This window comes from Trachemys scripta, chromosome 3 (genome assembly GCF_013100865.1).
Source record: "Trachemys scripta elegans isolate TJP31775 chromosome 3, CAS_Tse_1.0, whole genome shotgun sequence".
NCBI lineage: Eukaryota > Metazoa > Chordata > Testudines > Emydidae > Trachemys > Trachemys scripta.
Window position 1 is genome coordinate 69672265 of NC_048300.1, and position 7494 is coordinate 69679758.

The following is a 7494-nucleotide window of genomic DNA, read 5'->3' on the forward strand; positions in this document are numbered from 1 at the left end:
CCGGCCGTACGGTGATCAGGGAAGGGCATCAGCTGGGCCCGGATTGTCAGGCGCCCGCTAGCCCCACGGGGAACGTCTGGCCCGCAGCACACGGCCCCCAGGCTAGCCCGGGTGCAGAGAGGGCTTAGGGTGTAAACGTGCCCCACGCAGCTCCCTGCACCGCCAAGCCGTGCCCCCCCCCCCTCCCGCAGCAGCGTCGTTCCCCTGCCTGGCCAGAGCCTTTCCCTGGCGCACCTAGATACTTACTGCAGGGTGGGGGCAGCCTGCTTGTCTCTGTGGCGTGTAGCTACAGGTACCTTACAAGTGCTGCTATTAGGGGTATGCAGTGTAGACCTAGACCTAGTCCCAGGGCATTGGGTTAACAGGTTGCACCATCCCACCCCTCCCCTCTCCCCAGGCGCACACATAAAGACCACCCGCACCCAGCAATATGCCTAGGGGAGTTGGACATCATTTTTCAAAACCTGGGGGGAAACAAGGAATTTTTTAAAAATTAAAATAAAAATGAAAGGGGATTGTTTATAAAAAGCTGGAATTGTTCCTTCTTTTTTGACCAGCTCTCCTGCTTCTCCCAGGACCAGCACAAAATCTGGCCCATTCCTGTCATCTGGGTTACACTGGAGCTCCCCATGGCAGCAGAAGTCTGGCTGCACACTGCACAGACTGTGTTGCAGGATCAGAGCCTGAGACAGTCCCTGCCTTGAGGATAGTAGAGAAATTTACAAAAAGGGTAAGTTTGCTTTTTGTCTATCAGCTTTTGGGGCTGCAGAGTAATGTGCACAAACTTGCAATCCTGAGGAGCAGAAACATGCACTATTGACAGTGATGGGGTGATGCTTCCCCTATCCAGATGTCCACTTGTTGCTAGCACATAATGCTAGGAAATGTTTAAAGGTTTAAATGTTTAAATGAATTTTCCAGGAGGGAAAGAATTTAAGTAAATAAAAATAGGGGAGAACAACGTAGAAATAATTGTTATCATATGTGGACGTTCATCTAGTACCTATAAAGGGGACAGAAGAGGCCCTGCCATTCTTGCTCCCAACCCAGAATGCAGAAGTAGAAATTTCCCCCATCCCCTCTTGAGGCAAAGACTGCAGGGGGAACAAGAGAGGCTATTATAAGGTTTTTAGATACTTTCAGTAACTTAGGCACCATCTGATTAGATGGCTTCTCTACCTGTTTCTCACCCAGAATCTATTTTAGTGTTGCCCCAGGATAGAAAAGAAGCATTAGGTCCGTAATGGTGGACTATATTAACTGAGGCATCTGGACATAGGGACAGAATGTGGGGATGGTTTGAAAGAAACATTTTTTTTAAATTGTAGATTAAGATATGTAAACGTGGTGTTTCACTTAAGCTGCAGGGTATTCGTTTTTGTCTGATCTATGTCAATTGAAAACTCATCAGGTCAGCGACCTTGCTTCTTCATCAGAGCTGGGAGAAAGAGTTCTGGTAGCCATGGTCCATTGGAATAAGTTACTGATTGTGATTGCAGTATGTAACTTATTATAGAATCTTTGGCGTGATGGATTCTTCCCAAGAAGTTAGAAAACGTTTGGTATTTCAGTAAAAGTTTCTTGCATATACTCATTGCTCATTCTGAAACTGTTTTGTGGATTAAAGTTCAAAGAAGTAATATTAATGACTACGTATTTAATATGTTTTTCTTTCAAGCTGGGTAGGATCACATTCAAGTTTGAAACTCTCCCATTCCATCACTTTTGGTGTTACCTGAGTACAAATAAATGTTTTTGTTTTTTAAAGCAAGGAAACAATTGCCCTCTTCAGGGAATACCCAGAAGTAGGGATAAGCTGCAGGTTTGTGTGTGTGGCTTTTGCACAGATAATTGGGGATGAAGCGAGAGGGTTTTGACCACTGAAAAACAGAACTTGTATTTTCTGTGGTCATATCAATTAATGCATATGCATGATGCAGTGTTGCCAACTCACTTGATATTTGGTGTGTTCCACAGCTCCTGGAGGCAAGTTAATACATGAGAATCCCATCTTTCATTTTAAAAATATTAAATTTCTAGCCCTCATGAGTGCAGAGAGGAGTCTGAAAACATGAACTGAGGTTGCCCTAAATGGCCAAAAACTAGAAAGCAAATAAAAATAATACAGAATGTATTGCCTTGAAAAATCAGAAGATTCAGAAAAATAGTCTCATGATTTGTGGGGCCTGAGCCATGATTTTTGAAGGCTAACGGTTGGCAGGACCACTTAATGCAGGTTTTGTGTAACTATCAGTCTTTAGTTTTTCCTTAATCAAATTCAGGGTCATCATGCAGGAAAGATTGTGTCCTTTCTGTGTTTAGTTTCTAATTTTAGTTATCTGTTTTCCTTTGATACCAGAGCACATCTGTGTATTCTGGTATGCAAAAGCAGAAGTTTTTTCTGGTAGGTGTGAATTAAAACCAAAAACCACTGTAGGAGCAAAAATATATTCACATCTGTTACTTTTTTACGGTAACTGAAATGTTAAGAGGCTAAACAGTAGTGAATGAAAGTTATGCAAATTGTTTTTAAAGATATGAATCATGAATTTGAACACATCAGCTATCAGTTTTGTGGTATTTACAGGTTATTAAAATTTTTAATTAATAATTACAATACAATGCCCTTTATGGGGTGAATATTTAGTGGCAACTTTTTTCAGACTCTTAACTCTAGAGAGCAAACCAGTTCAGTTAAGACAAGGGATTTAATTATAAGAAGGCATCTTATGTAACTGTGACCGCCTGCTGAAGGCAGATTGTACACGAGACAACACCTAACAAGACCATTTTAAAGGTTATAACACATGTGACTCAAAAAGCATCACAGAGGATTGGCAGGATACAAACCAAGAACTCAGCCCTGCACTCTGCCCAGGGAAAACATGTACTGCTTTTTAAGGAAGGAGTGGGGAGAATTAGACACTGACTGACTGAAATTCCAAAGGATAGATTCTTGCATTACACCTGTGCAATTCTAGGCTAAGATATTTAAAAATGGGTGGCAAAAGTAAGGCTTCTAAATCCATATTTAGGCTCCTAAGTAATTGGCTTGATTTTCCAAAGTGCTGACGAGCCATAGCTCCTACTGATGTCAAAACAGTGTACTAATGAGATTTTTTTTTAAGTCAAACCACAATGTAAAAAAATGCACTTTAGTGAGATTTTTATTGCAATAATCTACATATTAGGAATGTTGGTCTAAAATATCTGTGCACTCATATGCTGGACCAGGACACTAAGTTAGCTATCTGCTCCCATCCATTTGAAGTGACATTGTATTCTTCTTTTCTATTTAATGGATTAAAATATATAGTCCGATATTATTTGATAGCAAACTACTGCACAAGAACCATAGACCAGGACAGCAAGGGAGTTATTACATTGCACAGCCTAATTGTTGCCCACCAGCACTACCTATAATGAAACCTATAAGAGATGCTAATTTACCTCAGTCCTAATTTTTTCCTATCCTGAGGAGTTATGTATACAATTCTTTGATAAAGGCAGTGCTCTAGCCTAGCAAATTTGGAGAAAGCAGAGCAGGTACGTGCACATGTGGTCAGACAATGTAATTTTCACGGCACTCCCACAAAAATCCCCACAGCCTCTCCATTCCTGGATCTGATCCTCCAGTATCACTGGAATAGATACCAAGGTGCATATGTTTCCAGCAGCCAATGATGGCAACCTTGAAACCTAGTACCTGTTATCACCAACTTAGAATCACAGTTGTTCGTTTAGTTTCTTTTTCTTTCTTTTTTTTTTCAAAATTAAACAAAAAAGTAACAATCATTTATTCTAAACCAGTTTATTCACCTACCATTAGAAACAGTCAGAGAAGTGTGTGTTTTAATCCTGATTGAGTGTGTGTTGGTTATAAGTCAACAGGAAGTGCAAAATAGGCTCCTTCTAATGTTTAGATTGATCTGGAGCCAAAATTATAACGGCAACATTGGTGGTGGGTGATTCAAATCCAGTCCCTTGCCTCTGAAATGTAAAAGGGTTTGTTTGGATGTTTGGTCCAACTTTAATTACAAATAAATAATAACAAATCCCTTATATAAATAGCACTTCTCATTCTCAAGCACTGCACAAACATGACCTAACACCATATATAATCTAAACTATTCTGTCCATATTGTCAATGGCCATCCAGGCATCATGGGCCAGCACTCCATGTACTGTGGTGAATCGTGGAGATCTTTCTGGTTCCCATTTTCATTTCCTCCCACATCTCACTAAGAGTATCAGGCATGACCTCTCCTGTCTGCTGGTTTCCCATCCCTACTATAGTATTCTACATACCAGCTTGCCTTCCTGAGCCCAGCCCTCTCTGGTCCAGCAATTTTAGACTGTCAAATCTATACTAAAGCAAGGCACTTCCAACATCGCTCCCTAGGGAGACCCCGTAATTCATTGCTTCTATCCCTGCTTGACAGCCTGTACACTAGTCCTTCCAATCCCATTCCCCAAAACCGGGCCCAGCAGCCCCACATTCTAATCCTGCCCCAACGTTGAATTTGGTAATTCCACACTTCTATCCCTTTGTGAGATCCAGGATCCCTGTGCTTCCAGTCCTAACTCCAAAGTAGCCCCCAGTAAACCCACCCCAAACCTGGATATCAGCAACTGTCTGCTTGTAAATCTACTTCTGTAAAGTGTAAAGCCCTTCCAAAGACTGAGACAACTTTGCCTCCTAATCCTACTCCTAAAGCAGATTCCCAGAGTTTCCAACCACATAAAGCTAGATATAGCAACTTAGGCCTTCCAACTCCATATCCTAAAAGCAGGAATCCCCTTGTGCATGTCCAACCCTGCGTCAAAGCAGGCAGTGTGTTTTCAACCTCTCTTCCATCCCCCACACTAATGGGTATGCCAGTTACAGTGAGGAGTATTCTGTTACATTTATCCTCAGTGCTGTAAGAATTAAAATCATGTGGACTTGATCTCTCTAGCACAAACAATATTCCCAAGCATCCACTTTCAAGATTAATAATTTCTGATATAAAATTAGTGGTAGAAAGTGAGACCGCAACTTTGTGAGTCAGAGGTAAAGGAGAGTGTAAAAAAATCAGCCTTGTAGTGTAGAATTACTGCCTTCCATCTATATTTTTAGTGTGAAAAACAATTTTTTTTCTTGGTTTCTAAATCTTGTTCCTCTTATTCTCAGTCTCCTCAGTGTGATTCTGCTACTCCTTTTATTTTTGGCTCCTATAGCAGATGGTACCGGACTTCTTAATGTAAAATAAGAGAATAATTTATTTATTTCACATCCAGGCTCTATCCTCATATCAGTTTGAACTTCAAACAGCTACTCCAAATTCTCGCACCAACATAATACACTTCTACCCCGATATAACTCTGTCCTCAGGAGCCAAAAAATCTTACCGCGTTATTGGTGAAACCACATTATAACGAACTTGCTTTGATCCGCCGGAGCGCTGCTTTACCGCGTTATATCCGAATTCGTGTTATATTGAGTCTCATTATATCGGGGTAAAGGTGTACATGGAATAGGGGATCAAATTTTGCCCTCACTGAAATCCCATACAGTCAGTGGAGTTTCACAGGATATCAGTGGGTATAGTATTTGGCGCATAATTTGTTTTATATATTGGTCAGAATAAGAAAACTATGAATAATTGTTTCCCCTGTATATCTTTGGGACTCAAATACCAGGTCAGAGTCATATTTGGGCCCAGAATCTAATCTGAGAACAGAGGCCCTTAAAAATACCTGTCTACTAGAGATGTGCAAAGTACACAATTCCAGTGAAATCCCATATCAGGTGAACTTCATCTGGTTTCAGATTTCATTATGAACCCAAAATGACTAGGGTTTCTTTAAAAGTTTGCTTAAATCTTTCCTTGAATAGGTTCCAGTGAGGGCAAAAGAGAGATCATGTGAAATTTTCACTCGAGCATGTCAGTAGTGTTAAGATTTTGTTAGAAAAAGCACAAAACTTTCCAACCTCAAAGAAACACATCACAACTTGCTGGTTTTGTGATGGATGTGATGAGACTCACCAGTCTGAGTTCTGCATTGGGTGTCTGAGTGCCAATATGCAATGCGAAGGGGAAGGATCGGGAATCCTTGCAAACCAAACCCACTAGAAAGGTTCCCTGGAATTTATGGGAAACTGACAGGTTTGGCACAATTCTCCTCCGTGCTAGGTTAAGGCTTAGACACTATCATCTTTTGACTTAGGGCCCCAGTTCCTGGTATCATGGGATTACATCAAAATCTCACCTTTCATTTTAAAAACAATGTTTGTTGCCGTAATGGTAGTGAAGAGAAGCTTAGAGCCACAAACCCCAGGTAACTGATGCAGCAATGTCTGCCTGAGTCTGCAGACAGCCTGAAACAACACCACTAAGAGAAATGAACTGTACCATTCAACTCAGTGTTAACTCCAAGTCCCACTGCCCTGTCTGGCTCTGCTAACACTAACCCAGCAGAGGACTGTGTGTGTGTGACAGGAGGAGAAAAGTGCAGCAGGCCTTGCCTACTTACTCTAGGAGCTATATCCCGGTTACAGGACAAGTACTGGAACCACCTTCCCCAGTGCTGATCCTGAGGAGAGTGGGACATCTGCTGCAATTCCTGGTGAGGTGAATGGGGTCCCATATCACTGCTTCAGGCTCTGTGAGGCAGGAGGGGGGCCCGTGCCTCCTCCATTCCAGGTGAAGAGTAGCAGCTATGGCACACAAATGGGGACATGGTGTAGATGATGGAACCACAGGGGCCCCATGTCATGGTTTACCTAGGATTTCCTTAATTCAGCCCTGGTTCCATTTTCTGACAACCCAGAAATTAACATGAGGCCCAGACCTGACAGGGTTGCCAGCTAAAATATTCCCTTTCTGCCTTTTCGCAAACCTTAACTCCATGAGCCTGAACCTATAATGCATGGAAGACTATGACTAGTTTTGAAATTATGACTAGTTTCCTTCAAATGACAAAAAGAAAATTTCAGTATTGCCAACCCTAAGCATTCAAAAACTTACAAATTAGCTCTCCCCACCCAAATCAGAAAAAATCATTTAAAAATAATAATATTTGAGTGGAATAACCTGCATGGAACCTTGGGAGGGACGAGCACAGGTTGTGGGAAAGAAGAATTTTGGAGGAGGCACAAGGAAGTCAGTCTATGTGCACATGGCTAGAATGCTAACTTCAGGTGCAGTACAGTAACTCCTCACTTGAAGTCGTCCCGGTTAACGTTGTTTCATTGCTGATCAATTAGAAAACATTTAAAATTGCCCAATGCTCCCTTCTAACTTTGTTTGGCAGCCGCCTGCTTTGTCCACCGCTTGCAGAAAAGCAGCCCGTTGCAGCTGGCTGGTGGGGGCTTGGAACCAGGGTGGACCGGCAGCCCCCCATCAGCTCCCCACTCTCCTAAGTTCCCTGTGCAGCAGCTGCTCAGCAAGCTGTCAATTGCTGGCAGTTCAGCTGTCCCTCCCCCCACTGCCATGTGCCGCCCCTGCCCTC